We start from the raw sequence: 20,756 nt of genomic DNA, 5'->3' as shown, positions 1-20,756 counted from the left end.
AATTTACATAAGGAAGACAGAGAGGTATCTGGGAGTAGGCAGTACACACGGACATTGAACTCTATCTTGTGATTTGCAGCCAATTCTAGATTGAGGCAGGAGGAAAGGAGGTGACTTGCCCAAAAATGGCCATCCTGGGAATTCAGCCACCCTGGGGCTCCCAGGTTAGTGTTTCAGTCCTGCGAGCCACTCATATAAATCTCGCCTGATCGAGCCTGATCGAGCGCTGAGTGAGCGTGTTTGAATCCAAGAATCAAATGCCTCTGTCTTAGGAGCAAGAATTGGCAGGCCCTCCCTTGCATCTGGGGTGGAAGTCTATGGGGCAAGTGTCCAGGACTTGCAGAGGAGTACAAGTGCCAGAAAGTGCCTGCAGTTCTCATCAGCGCCTTTTTTCTGCTCTCTGGCAGCTAGGATATCGACTGATCCCTTCCTTGCAAGAGTGAAAAAAACAACACCTTGAGAGAAAACATGACTTTTTGTGGTTCACATAGAGAGAGAGCAGCCAAATAGCCCTGCTTTGTTTCTGAAAGACGCATCAGAAATTGCTTAAAATGCCAACTGGGGAATCAGGCTCGTTGGTCTAGGGGTATGATTCTCGCTTCGGGTGCGAGAGGTCCCGGATTCAAATCCCGGACGAGCCCATGCTGTGGAATTCTTTTTAGGCTTCTTATTATATAGGGCCATTTCTTCTTTTCAATGCTATAAGACGCCGTGTATGGTGAGAAAGTTCCTTTCCCTCTACGCTATTTCCCACTTTTGGCGTATAGAATTTCAGTGCCGGACTTCTTTGCAACTGCTTTTCTGGGGTGGACCATCAGTGTAGGAAAATTAAATGCAAAGTGTTTTTCTAGTGTGGTTTCAGGTATGGTTTTAAAATCGCCTTTTGGAATAAAAGGGGTCCTCGTTCCTTTCTTCCAAAGAAAGAGATCGGGTAAGGAGGGTCCAACTTTGAGCTTCATGGACATTGGCCCTTGGTCTGTGCATTCCAGCCCACTACATGCCAAGAAGATTCCTGCAAGCGTGTCTGTTTCTGTAGTGTAGTGGTTATCACGTTCGCTTTACACGCGAAAGGTCCCTGGTTCGAGACCGGGCAGAAAGAGCAGTTTTCTGTTTTTCACACAGTTTGCATTTACTCTCTCAATTTATAGGAAAGCTGAGATAATGGAAGCTGTCTATCCCTCACCAGCGTGACGTACTGTGCTCCAGGGGTATCAGTGACAGCTCAAAAAGAGAAGTGACGATAGTTTGCGCTATTCGTTTGCACGTCCTTGTGTACTGAAGGTTGGGCCTACTTCATGAAAGCAAGGCATGAGAGCAGAAATGGTTTTATTGACCTCACCGAGAGCATACACCTAGAACAAACAAAAAATCTGAAGGATAGAGGCATTTTCATTTCTTGTTCGATGACGGCCATGGAAAAGACAGCAACCATATTGCAGAAGAGAGCAGCATGTGCAGTTGCTTGCTTTGGGTGAAGCATTCACTAACTCGCTGCCAATAACCCCCGGAGCCGGTGCGAAAGGCGACTCTTGTGTGCCTCGGCTCGTTGGTCTAGGGGTATGATTCTCGATTAGGGTGCGAGAGGTCCCGGGTTCAAATCCCGGACGAGCCCTTTTTCAGAGGTAAACATACGAATCCTACTCAAAACTCACAATGCCTGACTATTTCTCATTACACTCGCCGCATTGTTGCACAAAATATTTTGAACCTCATAAGAAACATGGATCACCGTGCTTTTTCTGCCTTCATGCTTAGTCTGTGTGTGTCCCAGGTGATGCTTTCCCAAGCTGTACTTGCTGGCATTTAGGCATCAGATATTTGTCTGTCGATGCCTGCATAAGTCAATTTTTAATACGTCTAATTGCAAGTATGTTGGCTGATATCTCTGCAGTTTTCACACTTGTTCCTCGCTTTCTGAGTGGCTGCTGATACAGCAGAATAGAAGTAGAGAGAACCCTTGAGAGGAACCTTGCTCTAACAGTAAAACACAGCAAGTGAGTTTCTGTAGTGTAGTGGTCATCACGTTTGCCTAACACGCGAAAGGTCCCCGGTTCGAGACCGGGCAGAAACACTGTGCATGAGCTGCTTTTATGTGCACCCTCTAAAACTCTATTATCTCAATGCAAGCTTAAGAAGAGGCGGTCCTTGAACCCAGCGAGCCATGGGAAACTTCCTTTACTTTTGCAAGACGAAACAAAGTAATCCGCATCCATCAGTGGTCGCTCTTGTGCCTAGCTTTTTTTTTGTCATGCCATGTTGTATTGTGGGGTCTTTACACTTGTGACATTGCTGTGAACGTTGTAAGTGCAAACATTGGCAGGTGCAGTCAGAAGAGTCAGATCTGTGCACACGCAGGGCTGTCAGGATGGCCGAGTGGTCTAAGGCGCCAGACTCAAGAGAGCTTGATCTTCAGTGCAACTGAGACTTCTGGTCTCCTCATGGAGGCGTGGGTTCAAATCCCACTTCTGACAGGTTTCTTTTACACCCTTAAATCTTCCTGTTTTTTGCAGTGCATTCCCCACACACCACAATCTTTGCACGGACCTGTAACATATGACGAGAAATCCACCAACGATCAGGCTGGGCCCTCAATCACAATTCCATGTATTCCTGGAAGGGACACCTCAGGCACACCTTCCGTTAAATTTGCACTCCATCACACAAACTGCCGTGCTGGTTTCTCATTAAGCAGTTGATCCCATCTTTGTTGTGAGGCTCTCCTGCCACCTTTTGGGCGGAGAAGGCACTGTCCCTGCAACAACACAGGCAGACATGTTCAACAGGGCTTCCTGGTTATGTGGGAGGAGCAGATTGTCATTGGTCCCCCCTTGCGAATTTTAATTTACATAAGGAAGACAGAGAGGTATCTGGGAGTAGGCAGTACACACGGACATTGAACTCTATCTTGTGATTTGCAGCCAATTTTAGATTGAGGCAGGAGGAAAGGAGGTGACTTGCCCAAAAATGGCCATCCTGGGAATTTAGCCACCCTGGGGCTCCCAGGTTAGTGTTTCAGTCCTGCGAGCCACTCATATAAATCTCGCCTGATCGAGCCTGATCGAGCGCTGAGTGAGCGTGTTTGAATCCAAGAATCAAATGCCTCTGTCTTAGGAGCAAGAATTGGCAAGCCCTCCCTTGCATCTGGGGTGGAAGTCTATGGGGCAAGTGTCCAGGACTTGCAGAGGAGTACAAGTGCCAGAAAGTGCCAAAGTTCTCATCAGCGCCTTTTTTCTGCTCTCTGGCAGCTAGGATATCGACTGATCCCTTTCTTGCAAGAGTGAAAAAAACAACACCTTGAGAGAAAACATGACTTTTTGTGGTTCACATAGAGAGAGAGCAGCCAAATAGCCCTGCTTTGTTTCTGAAAGACGCATCAGAAATTGCTTAAAATGCCAACTGGGGAATCAGGCTCGTTGGTCTAGGGGTATGATTCTCGCTTCGGGTGCGAGAGGTCCCGGATTCAAATCCCAGACGAGCCCATGCTGTGGAATTATTTTTAGGCTTCTTATTATATAGGGCCATTTCTTCTTTTCAATGCTATAAGACGCCGTGTATGGTGAGAAAGTTCCTTTCCCTCTACGCTATTTCCCACTTTTGGCGTATAGAATTTCAGTGCCGGACTTCTTTGCAACTGCTTTTCTGGGGTGGACCATCAGTGTAGGAAAATTAAATGCAAAGTGTTTTTCTAGTGTGGTTTCAGGTATGGTTTTAAAATCGCCTTTTGGAATAAAAGGGGTCCTCGTTCCTTTCTTCCAAAGAAAGAGATCGGGTAAGGAGGGTCCAACTTTGAGCTTCATGGACATTGGCCCTTGGTCTGTGCATTCCAGCCCACTACATGCCAAGAAGATTCCTGCAAGCGTGTCTGTTTCTGTAGTGTAGTGGTTATAACGTTCGCTTTACACGCGAAAGGTCCCTGGTTCGAGACCGGGCACAAAGAGCAGTTTTCTGTTTTTCACACAGTTTGCATTTACTCTCTCAATTTATAGGAAAGCTGAGATAATGGAAGCTGTCTATCCCTCACCAGCGTGACGTACTGTGCTCCAGGGGTATCAGTGACAGCTCAAAAAGAGAAGTGACGATAGTTTGCGCTATTCGTTTGCACGTCCTTGTGTACTGAAGGTTGGGCCTAATTCATGAAAGCAAGGCATGAGAGCAGAAATGGTTTTATTGACCTCACTGAGAGCATACACCTAGAACAAACAAAATGTCTGAAGGATAGAGGCATTTTCATTTCTTGTTCGATGACGGCCATGGAAAAGACAGCAACCATATTGCAGAAGAGAGCAGCATGTGCAGTTGCTTGCTTTGGGTGAAGCATTCACTAACTCGCTGCCAATAACCCCCGGAGCCGGTGCGAAAGGCAACTCTTGTGTGCCTCGGCTCGTTGGTCTAGGGGTATGATTCTCGATTAGGGTGCGAGAGGTCCCGGGTTCAAATCCCGGACGAGCCCTTTTTCAGAGGTAAACATACGAATCCTACTCAAAACTCACAATGCCTGACTATTTCTCATTACACTCGCCGCATTGTTGCACAAAATATTTTGAACCTCATAAGAAACATGGATCACCGTGCTTTTTCTGCCTTCATGCTTAGTCTGTGTGTGTCCCAGGTGATGCTTTCCCAAGCTGTACTTGCTGGCATTTAGGCATCAGATATTTGTCTGTCGATGCCTGCATAAGTCAATTTTTAATACGTCTAATTGCATGTATGTTGGCTGATATCTCTGCAGTTTTCACACTTGCTCCTCGCTTTCTGAGTGGCTGCTGATACAGCAGAATAGAAGTAGAGAGAACCCTTGAGAGGAACCTTGCTCTAACATTAAAACACAGCAAGTGAGTTTCTGTAGTGCAGTGGTCATCACGTTCGCCTAACACGCGAAAGGTCCCCGGTTCGAGACCGGGCAGAAACACTGTGCATGAGCTGCTTTTATGTGCACCCTCTAAAACTCTATTATCTCAATGCAAGCTTAAGAAGAGGCGGTCCTTGAACCCAGCGAGCCATGGGAAACTTCCTTTACTTTTGCAAGACGAAACAAAGTAATCCGCATCCATCAGTGGTCGCTCTTGTGCCTAGCTTTTTTTTTGTCATGCCATGTTGTATTGTGGGGTCTTTACACTTGTGACATTGCTGTGAACGTTGTAAGTGCAAACATTGGCAGGTGCAGTCAGAAGAGTCAGATCTGTGCACACCCAGGGCTGTCAGGATGGCCGAGTGGTCTAAGGCGCCAGACTCAAGAGAGCTTGATCTTCAGTGCAACTGAGACTTCTGGTCTCCTCATGGAGGCGTGGGTTCAAATCCCACTTCTGACAGGTTTCTTTTACACCCTTAAATCTTCCTGTTTTTTGCAGTGCATTCCCCACACACCACAATCTTTGCACGGACCTGTAACATATGACGAGAAATCCACCAACGATCAGGCTGGGCCCTCAATCACAATTCCATGTATTCCTGGAAGGGACACCTCAGGCACACCTTCCGTTAAATTTGCACTCCATCACACAAACTGCCGTGCTGGTTTCTCATTAAGCAGTTGATCCCATCTTTGTTGTGAGGCTCTCCTGCCACCTTTTGGGCAGAGAAGGCACTGTCCCTGCAACAACACAGGCAGACATGTTCAACAGGGCTTCCTGGTTATGTGGGAGGAGCAGATTGTCATTGGTCCCCCCTTGCGAATTTTAATTTACATAAGGAAGACAGAGAGGTATCTGGGAGTAGGCAGTACACACGGACATTGAACTCTATCTTGTGATTTGCAGCCAATTCTAGATTGAGGCAGGAGGAAAGGAGGTGACTTGCCCAAAAATGGCCATCCTGGGAATTTAGCCACCCTGGGGCTCCCAGGTTAGTGTTTCAGTCCTGCGAGCCACTCATATAAATCTCGCCTGATCGAGCCTGATCGAGCGCTGAGTGAGCGTGTTTGAATCCAAGAATCAAATGCCTCTGTCTTAGGAGCAAGAATTGGCAAGCCCTCCCTTGCATCTGGGGTGGAAGTCTATGGGGCAAGTGTCCAGGACTTGCAGAGGAGTACAAGTGCCAGAAAGTGCCACAGTTCTCATCAGCGCCTTTTTTCTGCTCTCTGGCAGCTAGGATATCGACTGATCCCTTCCTTGCAAGAGTGAAAAAAACAACACCTTGAGAGAAAACATGACTTTTTGTGGTTCACATAGAGAGAGAGCAGCCAAATAGCCCTGCTTTGTTTCTGAAAGACGCATCAGAAATTGCTTAAAATGCCAACTGGGGAATCAGGCTCGTTGGTCTAGGGGTATGATTCTCGCTTCGGGTGCGAGAGGTCCCGGATTCAAATCCCGGACGAGCCCATGCTGTGGAATTATTTTTAGGCTTCTTATTATATAGGGCCATTTCTTCTTTTCAATGCTATAAGACGGCGTGTATGGTGAGAAAGTTCCTTTCCCTCTACGCTATTTCCCACTTTTGGCGTATAGAATTTCAGTGCCGGACTTCTTTGCAACTGCTTTTCTGGGGTGGACCATCAGTGTAGGAAAATTAAATGCAAAGTGTTTTTCTAGTGTGGTTTCAGGTATGGTTTTAAAATCGCCTTTTGGAATAAAAGGGGTCCTCGTTCCTTTCTTCCAAAGAAAGAGATCGGGTAAGGAGGGTCCAACTTTGAGCTTCATGGACATTGGCCCTTGGTCTGTGCATTCCAGCCCACTACATGCCAAGAAGATTCCTGCAAGCGTGTCTGTTTCTGTAGTGTAGTGGTTATCACGTTCGCTTTACACGCGAAAGGTCCCTGGTTCGAGACCGGGCAGAAAGAGCAGTTTTCTGTTTTTCACACAGTTTGCATTTACTCTCTCAATTTATAGGAAATCTGAGATAATGGAAGCTGTCTATCCCTCACCAGCGTGACGTACTGTGCTCCAGGGGTATCAGTGACAGCTCAAAAAGAGAAGTGACGATAGTTTGCGCTATTCGTTTGCACGTCCTTGTGTACTGAAGGTTGGGCCTACTTCATGAAAGCAAGGCATGAGAGCAGAAATGGTTTTATTGACCTCACCGAGAGCATACACCTAGAACAAACAAAAAATCTGAAGGATAGAGGCATTTTCATTTCTTGTTCGATGACGGCCATGGAAAAGACAGCAACCATATTGCAGAAGAGAGCAGCATGTGCAGTTGCTTGCTTTGGGTGAAGCATTCACTAACTCGCTGCCAATAACCCCCGGAGCCGGTGCGAAAGGCGACTCTTGTGTGCCTCGGCTCGTTGGTCTAGGGGTATGATTCTCGATTAGGGTGCGAGAGGTCCCGGGTTCAAATCCCGGACGAGCCCTTTTTCAGAGGTAAACATACGAATCCTACTCAAAACTCACAATGCCTGACTATTTCTCATTACACTCGCCGCATTGTTGCACAAAATATTTTGAACCTCATAAGAAACATGGATCACCGTGCTTTTTCTGCCTTCATGCTTAGTCTGTGTGTGTCCCAGGTGATGCTTTTCCAAGCTGTACTTGCTGGCATTTAGGCATCAGATATTTGTCTGTCGATGCCTGCATAAGTCAATTTTTAATACGTCTAATTGCAAGTATGTTGGCTGATATCTCTGCAGTTTTCACACTTGTTCCTCGCTTTCTGAGTGGCTGCTGATACAGCAGAATAGAAGTAGAGAGAACCCTTGAGAGGAACCTTGCTCTAACAGTAAAACACAGCAAGTGAGTTTCTGTAGTGTAGTGGTCATCACGTTCGCCTAACACGCGAAAGGTCCCCGGTTCGAGACCGGGCAGAAACACTGTGCATGAGCTGCTTTTATGTGCACCCTCTAAAACCTTATTATCTCTATGCAAGCTTAAGAAGAGGCGGTCCTTGAACCCAGCGAGCCATGGGAAACTTCCTTTACTTTTGCAAGACGAAACAAAGTAATCCGCATCCATCAGTGGTCGCTCTTGTGCCTAGCTTTTTTTTTGTCATGCCATGTTGTATTGTGGGGTCTTTACACTTGTGACATTGCTGTGAACGTTGTAAGTGCAAACATTGGCAGGTGCAGTCAGAAGAGTCAGATCTGTGCACACCCAGGGCTGTCAGGATGGCCGAGTGGTCTAAGGCACCAGACTCAAGAGAGCTTGATCTTCAGTGCAACTGAGACTTCTGGTCTCCTCATGGAGGCGTGGGTTCAAATCCCACTTCTGACAGGTTTCTTTTACACCCTTAAATCGTCCTGTTTTTTTCAGTGCATTCCCACACACCACAATCTTTGCACGGACCTGTAACATATGACGAGAAATCCAGCAACGATCAGGCTGGGCCCTCAATCACAATTCCATGTATTCCTGGAAGGGACACCTCAGGCACACCTTCAGTTAAATTTGCACTCCATCACACAAACTGCCGTGCTGGTTTCTCATTAAGCAGTTGATCCCATCTTTGTTGTGAGGCTCTCCTGCCACCTTTTGGGCGGAGAAGGCACTGTCCCTGCAACAACACAGGCAGACATGTTCAACAGGGCTTCCTGGTTATGTGGGAGGAGCAGATTGTCATTGGTCCCCCCTTGCGAATTTTAATTTACATAAGGAAGACAGAGAGGTATCTGGGAGTAGGCAGTACACACGGACATTGAACTCTATCTTGTGATTTGCAGCCAATTCTAGATTGAGGCAGGAGGAAAGGAGGTGACTTGCCCAAAAATGGCCATCCTGGGAATTCAGCCACCCTGGGGCTCCCAGGTTAGTGTTTCAGTCCTGCGAGCCACTCATATAAATCTCGCCTGATCGAGCCTGATCGAGCGCTGAGTGAGCGTGTTTGAATCCAAGAATCAAATGCCTCTGTCTTAGGAGCAAGAATTGGCAGGCCCTCCCTTGCATCTGGGGTGGAAGTCTATGGGGCAAGTGTCCAGGACTTGCAGAGGAGTACAAGTGCCAGAAAGTGCCTGCAGTTCTCATCAGCGCCTTTTTTCTGCTCTCTGGCAGCTAGGATATCGACTGATCCCTTCCTTGCAAGAGTGAAAAAAACAACACCTTGAGAGAAAACATGACTTTTTGTGGTTCACATAGAGAGAGAGCAGCCAAATAGCCCTGCTTTGTTTCTGAAAGACGCATCAGAAATTGCTTAAAATGCCAACTGGGGAATCAGGCTCGTTGGTCTAGGGGTATGATTCTCGCTTCGGGTGCGAGAGGTCCCGGATTCAAATCCCGGACGAGCCCATGCTGTGGAATTCTTTTTAGGCTTCTTATTATATAGGGCCATTTCTTCTTTTCAATGCTATAAGACGGCGTGTATGGTGAGAAAGTTCCTTTCCCTCTACGCTATTTCCCACTTTTGGCGTATAGAATTTCAGTGCCGGACTTCTTTGCAACTGCTTTTCTGGGGTGGACCATCAGTGTAGGAAAATTAAATGCAAAGTGTTTTTCTAGTGTGGTTTCAGGTATGGTTTTAAAATCGCCTTTTGGAATAAAAGGGGTCCTCGTTTCTTTCTTCCAAAGAAAGAGATCGGGTAAGGAGGGTCCAACTTTGAGCTTCATGGACATTGGCCCTTGGTCTGTGCATTCCAGCCCACTACATGCCAAGAAGATTCCTGCAAGCGTGTCTGTTTCTGTAGTGTAGTGGTTATCACGTTCGCTTTACACGCGAAAGGTCCCTGGTTCGAGACCGGGCAGAAAGAGCAGTTTTCTGTTTTTCACACAGTTTGCATTTACTCTCTCAATTTATAGGAAAGCTGAGATAATGGAAGCTGTCTATCCCTCACCAGCGTGACGTACTGTGCTCCAGGGGTATCAGTGACAGCTCAAAAAGAGAAGTGACGATAGTTTGCGCTATTCGTTTGCACGTCCTTGTGTACTGAAGGTTGGGCCTACTTCATGAAAGCAAGGCATGAGAGCAGAAATGGTTTTATTGACCTCACCGAGAGCATACACCTAGAACAAACAAAAAATCTGAAGGATAGAGGCATTTTCATTTCTTGTTCGATGACGGCCATGGAAAAGACAGCAACCATATTGCAGAAGAGAGCAGCATGTGCAGTTGCTTGCTTTGGGTGAAGCATTCACTAACTCGCTGCCAATAACCCCCGGAGCCGGTGCGAAAGGCGACTCTTGTGTGCCTCGGCTCGTTGGTCTAGGGGTATGATTCTCGATTAGGGTGCGAGAGGTCCCGGGTTCAAATCCCGGACGAGCCCTTTTTCAGAGGTAAACATACGAATCCTACTCAAAACTCACAATGCCTGACTATTTCTCATTACACTCGCCGCATTGTTGCACAAAATATTTTGAACCTCATAAGAAACATGGATCACCGTGCTTTTTCTGCCTTCATGCTTAGTCTGTGTGTGTCCCAGGTGATGCTTTCCCAAGCTGTACTTGCTGGCATTTAGGCATCAGATATTTGTCTGTCGATGCCTGCATAAGTCAATTTTTAATACGTCTAATTGCAAGTATGTTGGCTGATATCTCTGCAGTTTTCACACTTGTTCCTCGCTTTCTGAGTGGCTGCTGATACAGCAGAATAGAAGTAGAGAGAACCCTTGAGAGGAACCTTGCTCTAACAGTAAAGCACAGCAAGTGAGTTTCTGTAGTGTAGTGGTCATCACGTTCGCCTAACACGCGAAAGGTCCCCGGTTCGAGACCGGGCAGAAACACTGTGCATGAGCTGCTTTTATGTGCACCCTCTAAAACTCTATTATCTCAATGCAAGCTTAAGAAGAGGCGGTCCTTGAACCCAGCGAGCCATGGGAAACTTCCTTTACTTTTGCAAGACGAAACAAAGTAATCCGCATCCATCAGTGGTCGCTCTTGTGCCTAGCTTTTTTTTTGTCATGCCATGTTGTATTGTGGGGTCTTTACACTTGTGACATTGCTGTGAACGTTGTAAGTGCAAACATTGGCAGGTGCAGTCAGAAGAGTCAGATCTGTGCACACCCAGGGCTGTCAGGATGGCCGAGTGGTCTAAGGCGCCAGACTCAAGAGAGCTTGATTTTCAGTGCAACTGAGACTTCTGGTCTCCTCATGGAGGCGTGGGATCAAATCCCACTTCTGACAGGTTTCTTTTACACCCTTAAATCTTCCTGTTTTTTGCAGTGCATTCCCCACACACCACAATCTTTGCACGGACCTGTAACATATGACGAGAAATCCACCAACGATCAGGCTGGGCCCTCAATCACAATTCCATGTATTCCTGGAAGGGACACCTCAGGCACACCTTCCGTTAAATTTGCACTCCATCACACAAACTGCCGTGCTGGTTTCTCATTAAGCAGTTGATCCCATCTTTGTTGTGAGGCTCTCCTGCCACCTTTTGGGCGGAGAAGGCACTGTCCCTGCAACAACACAGGCAGACATGTTCAACAGGGCTTCCTGGTTATGTGGGAGGAGCAGATTGTCATTGGTCCCCCCTTGCGAATTTTAATTTACATAAGGAAGACAGAGAGGTATCTGGGAGTAGGCAGTACACACGGACATTGAACTCTATCTTGTGATTTGCAGCCAATTCTAGATTGAGGCAGGAGGAAAGGAGGTGACTTGCCCAAAAATGGCCATCCTGGGAATTTAGCCACCCTGGGGCTCCCAGGTTAGTGTTTCAGTCCTGCGAGCCACTCATATAAATCTCGCCTGATCGAGCCTGATCGAGCGCTGAGTGAGCGTGTTTGAATCCAAGAATCAAATGCCTCTGTCTTAGGAGCAAGAATTGGCAAGCCCTCCCTTGCATCTGGGGTGGAAGTCTATGGGGCAAGTGTCCAGGACTTGCAGAGGAGTACAAGTGCCAGAAAGTGCCACAGTTCTCATCAGCGCCTTTTTTCTGCTCTCTGGCAGCTAGGATATCGACTGATCCCTTCCTTGCAAGAGTGAAAAAAACAACACCTTGAGAGAAAACATGACTTTTTGTGGTTCACATAGAGAGAGAGCAGCCAAATAGCCCTGCTTTGTTTCTGAAAGACGCATCAGAAATTGCTTAAAATGCCAACTGGGGAATCAGGCTCGTTGGTCTAGGGGTATGATTCTCGCTTCGGGTGCGAGAGGTCCCGGATTCAAATCCCGGACGAGCCCATGCTGTGGAATTATTTTTAGGCTTCTTATTATATAGGGCCATTTCTTCTTTTCAATGCTATAAGACGGCGTGTATGGTGAGAAAGTTCCTTTCCCTCTACGCTATTTCCCACTTTTGGCGTATAGAATTTCAGTGCCGGACTTCTTTGCAACTGCTTTTCTGGGGTGGACCATCAGTGTAGGAAAATTAAATGCAAAGTGTTTTTCTAGTGTGGTTTCAGGTATGGTTTTAAAATCGCCTTTTGGAATAAAAGGGGTCCTCGTTCCTTTCTTCCAAAGAAAGAGATCGGGTAAGGAGGGTCCAACTTTGAGCTTCATGGACATTGGCCCTTGGTCTGTGCATTCCAGCCCACTACATGCCAAGAAGATTCCTGCAAGCGTGTCTGTTTCTGTAGTGTAGTGGTGATCACGTTCGCTTTACACGCGAAAGGTCCCTGGTTCGAGACCGGGCAGAAAGAGCAGTTTTCTGTTTTTCACACAGTTTGCATTTACTCTCTCAATTTATAGGAAATCTGAGATAATGGAAGCTGTCTATCCCTCACCAGCGTGACGTACTGTGCTCCAGGGGTATCAGTGACAGCTCAAAAAGAGAAGTGACGATAGTTTGCGCTATTCGTTTGCACGTCCTTGTGTACTGAAGGTTGGGCCTACTTCATGAAAGCAAGGCATGAGAGCAGAAATGGTTTTATTGACCTCACCGAGAGCATACACCTAGAACAAACAAAAAATCTGAAGGATAGAGGCATTTTCATTTCTTGTTCGATGACGGCCATGGAAAAGACAGCAACCATATTGCAGAAGAGAGCAGCATGTGCAGTTGCTTGCTTTGGGTGAAGCATTCACTAACTCGCTGCCAATAACCCCCGTAGCCGGTGCGAAAGGCGACTCTTGTGTGCCTCGGCTCGTTGGTCTAGGGGTATGATTCTCGATTAGGGTGCGAGAGGTCCCGGGTTCAAATCCCGGACGAGCCCTTTTTCAGAGGTAAACATACGAATCCTACTCAAAACTCACAATGCCTGACTATTTCTCATTACACTCGCCGCATTGTTGCACAAAATATTTTGAACCTCATAAGAAACATGGATCACCGTGCTTTTTCTGCCTTCATGCTTAGTCTGTGTGTGTCCCAGGTGATGCTTTCCCAAGCTGTACTTGCTGGCATTTAGGCATCAGATATTTGTCTGTCGATGCCTGCATAAGTCAATTTTTAATACGTCTAATTGCAAGTATGTTGGCTGATATCTCTGCAGTTTTCACACTTGTTCCTCGCTTTCTGAGTGGCTGCTGATACAGCAGAATAGAAGTAGAGAGAACCCTTGAGAGGAACCTTGCTCTAACAGTAAAACACAGCAAGTGAGTTTCTGTAGTGTAGTGGTCATCACGTTCGCCTAACACGCGAAAGGTCCCCGGTTCGAGACCGGGCAGAAACACTGTGCATGAGCTGCTTTTATGTGCACCCTCTAAAACCTTATTATCTCAATGCAAGCTTAAGAAGAGGCGGTCCTTGAACCCAGCGAGCCATGGGAAACTTCCTTTACTTTTGCAAGACGAAACAAAGTAATCCGCATCCATCAGTGGTCGCTCTTGTGCCTAGCTTTTTTTTTGTCATGCCATGTTGTATTGTGGGGTCTTTACACTTGTGACATTGCTGTGAACGTTGTAAGTGCAAACATTGGCAGGTGCAGTCAGAAGAGTCAGATCTGTGCACACCCAGGGCTGTCAGGATGGCCGAGTGGTCTAAGGCACCAGACTCAAGAGAGCTTGATTTTCAGTGCAACTGAGACTTCTGGTCTCCTCATGGAGGCGTGGGATCAAATCCCACTTCTGACAGGTTTCTTTTACACCCTTAAATCTTCCTGTTTTTTGCAGTGCATTCCCCACACACCACAATCTTTGCACGGACCTGTAACATATGACGAGAAATCCACCAACGATCAGGCTGGGCCCTCAATCACAATTCCATGTATTCCTGGAAGGGACACCTCAGGCACACCTTCCGTTAAATTTGCACTCCATCACACAAACTGCCGTGCTGGTTTCTCATTAAGCAGTTGATCCCATCTTTGTTGTGAGGCTCTCCTGCCACCTTTTGGGCGGAGAAGGCACTGTCCCTGCAACAACACAGGCAGACATGTTCAACAGGGCTTCCTGGTTATGTGGGAGGAGCAGATTGTCATTGGTCCCCCCTTGCGAATTTTAATTTACATAAGGAAGACAGAGAGGTATCTGGGAGTAGGCAGTACACACGGACATTGAACTCTATCTTGTGATTTGCAGCCAATTCTAGATTGAGGCAGGAGGAAAGGAGGTGACTTGCCCAAAAATGGCCATCCTGGGAATTTAGCCACCCTGGGGCTCCCAGGTTAGTGTTTCAGTCCTGCGAGCCACTCATATAAATCTCGCCTGATCGAGCCTGATCGAGCGCTGAGTGAGCGTGTTTGAATCCAAGAATCAAATGCCTCTGTCTTAGGAGCAAGAATTGGCAAGCCCTCCCTTGCATCTGGGGTGGAAGTCTATGGGGCAAGTGTCCAGGACTTGCAGAGGAGTACAAGTGCCAGAAAGTGCCACAGTTCTCATCAGCGCCTTTTTTCTGCTCTCTGGCAGCTAGGATATCGACTGATCCCTTCCTTGCAAGAGTGAAAAAAACAACACCTTGAGAGAAAACATGACTTTTTGTGGTTCACATAGAGAGAGAGCAGCCAAATAGCCCTGCTTTGTTTCTGAAAGACGCATCAGAAATTGCTTAAAATGCCAACTGGGGAATCAGGCTCGTTGGTCTAGGGGTATGATTCTCGCTTCGGGTGCGAGAGGTCCCGGATTCAAATCCCGGACGAGCCCATGCTGTGGAATTATTTTTAGGCTTCTTATTATATAGGGCCATTTCTTCTTTTCAATGCTATAAGACGGCGTGTATGGTGAGAAAGTTCCTTTCCCTCTACGCTATTTCCCACTTTTGGCGTATAGAATTTCAGTGCCGGACTTCTTTGCAACTGCTTTTCTGGGGTGGACCATCAGTGTAGGAAAATTAAATGCAAAGTGTTTTTCTAGTGTGGTTTCAGGTATGGTTTTAAAATCGCCTTTTGGAATAAAAGGGGTCCTCGTTCCTTTCTTCCAAAGAAAGAGATCGGGTAAGGAGGGTCCAACTTTGAGCTTCATGGACATTGGCCCTTGGTCTGTGCATTCCAGCCCACTACATGCCAAGAAGATTCCTGCAAGCGTGTCTGTTTCTGTAGTGTAGTGGTGATCACGTTCGCTTTACACGCGAAAGGTCCCTGGTTCGAGACCGGGCAGAAAGAGCAGTTTTCTGTTTTTCACACAGTTTGCATTTACTCTCTCAATTTATAGGAAATCTGAGATAATGGAAGCTGTCTATCCCTCACCAGCGTGACGTACTGTGCTCCAGGGGTATCAGTGACAGCTCAAAAAGAGAAGTGACGATAGTTTGCGCTATTCGTTTGCACGTCCTTGTGTACTGAAGGTTGGGCCTACTTCATGAAAGCAAGGCATGAGAGCAGAAATGGTTTTATTGACCTCACCGAGAGCATACACCTAGAACAAACAAAAAATCTGAAGGATAGAGGCATTTTCATTTCTTGTTCGATGACGGCCATGGAAAAGACAGCAACCATATTGCAGAAGAGAGCAGCATGTGCAGTTGCTTGCTTTGGGTGAAGCATTCACTAACTCGCTGCCAATAACCCCCGTAGCCGGTGCGAAAGGCGACTCTTGTGTGCCTCGGCTCGTTGGTCTAGGGGTATGATTCTCGATTAGGGTGCGAGAGGTCCCGGGTTCAAATCCCGGACGAGCCCTTTTTCAGAGGTAAACATACGAATCCTACTCAAAACTCACAATGCCTGACTATTTCTCATTACACTCGCCGCATTGTTGCACAAAATATTTTGAACCTCATAAGAAACATGGATCACCGTGCTTTTTCTGCCTTCATGCTTAGTCTGTGTGTGTCCCAGGTGATGCTTTCCCAAGCTGTACTTGCTGGCATTTAGGCATCAGATATTTGTCTGTCGATGCCTGCATAAGTCAATTTTTAATACGTCTAATTGCAAGTATGTTGGCTGATATCTCTGCAGTTTTCACACTTGTTCCTCGCTTTCTGAGTGGCTGCTGATACAGCAGAATAGAAGTAGAGAGAACCCTTGAGAGGAACCTTGCTCTAACAGTAAAACACAGCAAGTGAGTTTCTGTAGTGTAGTGGTCATCACGTTCGCCTAACACGCGAAAGGTCCCCGGTTCGAGACCGGGCAGAAACACTGTGCATGAGCTGCTTTTATGTGCACCCTCTAAAACCTTATTATCTCAATGCAAGCTTAAGAAGAGGCGGTCCTTGAACCCAGCGAGCCATGGGAAACTTCCTTTACTTTTGCAAGACGAAACAAAGTAATCCGCATCCATCAGTGGTCGCTCTTGTGCCTAGCTTTTTTTTTGTCATGCCATGTTGTATTGTGGGGTCTTTACACTTGTGACATTGCTGTGAACGTTGTAAGTGCAAACATTGGCAGGTGCAGTCAGAAGAGTCAGATCTGTGCACACCCAGGGCTGTCAGGATGGCCGAGTGGTCTAAGGCACCAGACTCAAGAGAGCTTGATCTTCAGTGCAACTGAGACTTCTGGTCTCCTCATGGAGGCGTGGGTTCAAATCCCACTTCTGACAGGTTTCTTTTACACCCTTAAATCGTCCTGTTTTTTTCAGTGCATTCCCACACACCACAATCTTTGCACGGACCTGTAACATATGACGAGAAATCCAGCAACGATCAGGCTGGGCCCTCAATCACAATTCCATGTATTCCTGGAAGGGACACCTCAGGCACACCTTCAGTTAAATTTGCACTCCATCACACAAACTGCCGTGCTGGTTTCTCATTAAGCAGTTGATCCCATCTTTGTTGTGAGGCTCTCCTGCCACCTTTTGGGCGGAGAAGGCACTGTCCCTGCAACAACACAGGCAGACATGTTCAACAGGGCTTCCTGGTTATGTGGGAGGAGCAGATTGTCATTGGTCCCCCCTTGCGAATTTTAATTTACATAAGGAAGACAGAGAGGTATCTGGGAGTAGGCAGTACACACGGACATTGAACTCTATCTTGTGATTTGCAGCCAATTTTAGATTGAGGCAGGAGGAAAGGAGGTGACTTGCCCAAAAATGGCCATCCTGGGAATTTAGCCACCCTGGGGCTCCCAGGTTAGTGTTTCAGTCCTGCGAGCCACTCATATAAATCTCGCCTGATCGAGCCTGATCGAGCGCTGAGTGAGCGTGTTTGAATCCAAGAATCAAATGCCTCTGTCTTAGGAGCAAGAATTGGCAAGCCCTCCCTTGCATCTGGGGTGGAAGTCTATGGGGCAAGTGTCCAGGACTTGCAGAGGAGTACAAGTGCCAGAAAGTGCCACAGTTCTCATCAGCGCCTTTTTTCTGCTCTCTGGCAGCTAGGATATCGACTGATCCCTTCCTTGCAAGAGTGAAAAAAACAACACCTTGAGAGAAAACATGACTTTTTGTGGTTCACATAGAGAGAGAGCAGCCAAATAGCCCTGCTTTGTTTCTGAAAGACGCATCAGAAATTGCTTAAAATGCCAACTGGGGAATCAGGCTCGTTGGTCTAGGGGTATGATTCTCGCTTCGGGTGCGAGAGGTCCCGGATTCAAATCCCAGACGAGCCCATGCTGTGGAATTATTTTTAGGCTTCTTATTATATAGGGCCATTTCTTCTTTTCAATGCTATAAGACGCCGTGTATGGTGAGAAAGTTCCTTTCCCTCTACGCTATTTCCCACTTTTGGCGTATAGAATTTCAGTGCCGGACTTCTTTGCAACTGCTTTTCTGGGGTGGACCATCAGTGTAGGAAAATTAAATGCAAAGTGTTTTTCTAGTGTGGTTTCAGGTATGGTTTTAAAATCGCCTTTTGGAATAAAAGGGGTCCTCGTTCCTTTCTTCCAAAGAAAGAGATCGGGTAAGGAGGGTCCAACTTTGAGCTTCATGGACATTGGCCCTTGGTCTGTGCATTCCAGCCCACTACATGCCAAGAAGATTCCTGCAAGCGTGTCTGTTTCTGTAGTGTAGTGGTTATAACGTTCGCTTTACACGCGAAAGGTCCCTGGTTCGAGACCGGGCACAAAGAGCAGTTTTCTGTTTTTCACACAGTTTGCATTTACTCTCTCAATTTATAGGAAAGCTGAGATAATGGAAGCTGTCTATCCCTCACCAGCGTGACGTACTGTGCTCCAGGGGTATCAGTGACAGCTCAAAAAGAGAAGTGACGATAGTTTGCGCTATTCGTTTGCACGTCCTTGTGTACTGAAGGTTGGGCCTAATTCATGAAAGCAAGGCATGAGAGCAGAAATGGTTTTATTGACCTCACTGAGAGCATACACCTAGAACAAACAAAATGTCTGAAGGATAGAGGCATTTTCATTTCTTGTTCGATGACGGCCATGGAAAAGACAGCAACCATATTGCAGAAGAGAGCAGCATGTGCAGTTGCTTGCTTTGGGTGAAGCATTCACTAACTCGCTGCCAATAACCCCCGGAGCCGGTGCGAAAGGCAACTCTTGTGTTCCTCGGCTCGTTGGTCTAGGGGTATGATTCTCGATTAGGGTGCGAGAGGTCCCGGGTTCAAATCCCGGACGAGCCCTTTTTCAGAGGTAAACATACGAATCCTACTCAAAACTCACAATGCCTGACTATTTCTCATTACACTCGCCGCATTGTTGCACAAAATATTTTGAACCTCATAAGAAACATGGATCACCGTGCTTTTTCTGCCTTCATGCTTAGTCTGTGTGTGTCCCAGGTGATGCTTTCCCAAGCTGTACTTGCTGGCATTTAGGCATCAGATATTTGTCTGTCGATGCCTGCATAAGTCAATTTTTAATACGTCTAATTGCATGTATGTTGGCTGATATCTCTGCAGTTTTCACACTTGCTCCTCGCTTTCTGAGTGGCTGCTGATACAGCAGAATAGAAGTAGAGAGAACCCTTGAGAGGAACCTTGCTCTAACATTAAAACACAGCAAGTGAGTTTCTGTAGTGCAGTGGTCATCACGTTCGCCTAACACGCGAAAGGTCCCCGGTTCGAGACCGGGCAGAAACACTGTGCATGAGCTGCTTTTATGTGCACCCTCTAAAACTCTATTATCTCAATGCAAGCTTAAGAAGAGGCGGTCCTTGAACCCAGCGAGCCATGGGAAACTTCCTTTACTTTTGCAAGACGAAACAAAGTAATCCGCATCCATCAGTGGTCGCTCTTGTGCCTAGCTTTTTTTTTGTCATGCCATGTTGTATTGTGGGGTCTTTACACTTGTGACATTGCTGTGAACGTTGTAAGTGCAAACATTGGCAGGTGCAGTCAGAAGAGTCAGATCTGTGCACACCCAGGGCTGTCAGGATGGCCGAGTGGTCTAAGGCGCCAGACTCAAGAGAGCTTGATCTTCAGTGCAACTGAGACTTCTGGTCTCCTCATGGAGGCGTGGGTTCAAATCCCACTTCTGACAGGTTTCTTTTACACCCTTAAATCTTCCTGTTTTTTGCAGTGCATTCCCCACACACCACAATCTTTGCACGGACCTGTAACATATGACGAGAAATCCACCAACGATCAGGCTGGGCCCTCAATCACAATTCCATGTATTCCTGGAAGGGACACCTCAGGCACACCTTCCGTTAAATTTGCACTCCATCACACAAACTGCCGTGCTGGTTTCTCATTAAGCAGTTGATCCCATCTTTGTTGTGAGGCTCTCCTGCCACCTTTTGGGCAGAGAAGGCACTGTCCCTGCAACAACACAGGCAGACATGTTCAACAGGGCTTCCTGGTTATGTGGGAGGAGCAGATTGTCATTGGTCCCCCCTTGCGAATTTTAATTTACATAAGGAAGACAGAGAGGTATCTGGGAGTAGGCAGTACACACGGACATTGAACTCTATCTTGTGATTTGCAGCCAATTCTAGATTGAGGCAGGAGGAAAGGAGGTGACTTGCCCAAAAATGGCCATCCTGGGAATTTAGCCACCCTGGGGCTCCCAGGTTAGTGTTTCAGTCCTGCGAGCCACTCATATAAATCTCGCCTGATCGAGCCTGATCGAGCGCTGAGTGAGCGTGTTTGAATCCAAGAATCAAATGCCTCTGTCTTAGGAGCAAGAATTGGCAAGCCCTCCCTTGCATCTGGGGTGGAAGTCTATGGGGCAAGTGTCCAGGACTTGCAGAGGGGTACAAGTGCCAGAAAGTGCCACAGTTCTCATCAGCGCCTTTTTTCTGCTCTCTGGCAGCTAGGATATCGACTGATCCCTTCCTTGCAAGAGTGAAAAAAACAACACCTTGAGAGAAAACATGACTTTTTGTGGTTCACATAGAGAGAGAGCAGCCAAATAGCCCTGCTTTGTTTCTGAAAGACGCATCAGAAATTGCTTAAAATGCCAACTGGGGAATCAGGCTCGTTGGTCTAGGGGTATGATTCTCGCTTCGGGTGCGAGAGGTCCCGGATTCAAATCCCGGACGAGCCCATGCTGTGGAATTATTTTTAGGCTTCTTATTATATAGGGCCATTTCTTCTTTTCAATGCTATAAGACGCCGTGTATGGTGAGAAAGTTCCTTTCCCTCTACGCTATTTCCCACTTTTGGCGTATAGAATTTCAGTGCCGGACTTCTTTGCAACTGCTTTTCTGGGGTGGACCATCAGTGTAGGAAAATTAAATGCAAAGTGTTTTTCTAGTGTGGTTTCAGGTATGGTTTTAAAATCGCCTTTTGGAATA

The 20,756-nt window shown here is 46.9% G+C and overlaps 10 non-coding genes across 10 annotated transcripts; all 10 read left to right on the top strand.

Moving 5' to 3' along the window:
- Positions 1-1,998: 1,998 nt before the first annotated feature.
- TRNAV-AAC (transfer RNA valine (anticodon AAC)) lies at positions 1,999-2,071 on the top strand. The gene has a single exon. It is a non-coding gene; the product is annotated as a tRNA-Val (tRNA).
- A 288-nt stretch (positions 2,072-2,359) lies between these two features.
- On the top strand, positions 2,360-2,471 carry TRNAL-CAA (transfer RNA leucine (anticodon CAA)). Its single transcript has 2 exons — positions 2,360-2,397; positions 2,426-2,471. It is a non-coding gene; the product is annotated as a tRNA-Leu (tRNA).
- Positions 2,472-4,836: 2,365 nt separating this feature from the next.
- Positions 4,837-4,909, top strand: TRNAV-AAC (transfer RNA valine (anticodon AAC)). The gene has a single exon. It is a non-coding gene; the product is annotated as a tRNA-Val (tRNA).
- Positions 4,910-5,197: 288 nt separating this feature from the next.
- TRNAL-CAA (transfer RNA leucine (anticodon CAA)) lies at positions 5,198-5,309 on the top strand. The gene is made up of 2 exons: positions 5,198-5,235; positions 5,264-5,309. It is a non-coding gene; the product is annotated as a tRNA-Leu (tRNA).
- A 2,365-nt stretch (positions 5,310-7,674) lies between these two features.
- Positions 7,675-7,747, top strand: TRNAV-AAC (transfer RNA valine (anticodon AAC)). Its single transcript has one exon. It is a non-coding gene; the product is annotated as a tRNA-Val (tRNA).
- A 2,765-nt stretch (positions 7,748-10,512) lies between these two features.
- On the top strand, positions 10,513-10,585 carry TRNAV-AAC (transfer RNA valine (anticodon AAC)). The gene has a single exon. It is a non-coding gene; the product is annotated as a tRNA-Val (tRNA).
- A 2,765-nt stretch (positions 10,586-13,350) lies between these two features.
- TRNAV-AAC (transfer RNA valine (anticodon AAC)) lies at positions 13,351-13,423 on the top strand. Its single transcript has one exon. It is a non-coding gene; the product is annotated as a tRNA-Val (tRNA).
- A 2,765-nt stretch (positions 13,424-16,188) lies between these two features.
- On the top strand, positions 16,189-16,261 carry TRNAV-AAC (transfer RNA valine (anticodon AAC)). Its single transcript has one exon. It is a non-coding gene; the product is annotated as a tRNA-Val (tRNA).
- Positions 16,262-19,025: 2,764 nt separating this feature from the next.
- On the top strand, positions 19,026-19,098 carry TRNAV-AAC (transfer RNA valine (anticodon AAC)). Its single transcript has one exon. It is a non-coding gene; the product is annotated as a tRNA-Val (tRNA).
- Positions 19,099-19,386: 288 nt separating this feature from the next.
- Positions 19,387-19,498, top strand: TRNAL-CAA (transfer RNA leucine (anticodon CAA)). Its single transcript has 2 exons — positions 19,387-19,424; positions 19,453-19,498. It is a non-coding gene; the product is annotated as a tRNA-Leu (tRNA).
- The last annotated feature ends 1,258 nt before the right edge of the window (positions 19,499-20,756 follow it).

The sequence above is a fragment of the Triturus cristatus genome, chromosome 10 (genome assembly GCF_964204655.1).
Source record: "Triturus cristatus chromosome 10, aTriCri1.1, whole genome shotgun sequence".
Lineage (NCBI taxonomy): Eukaryota > Metazoa > Chordata > Amphibia > Caudata > Salamandridae > Triturus > Triturus cristatus.
Note: the sequence above shows the minus strand (reverse complement) of the source record. Positions and strands in the feature narration are given on the sequence as shown.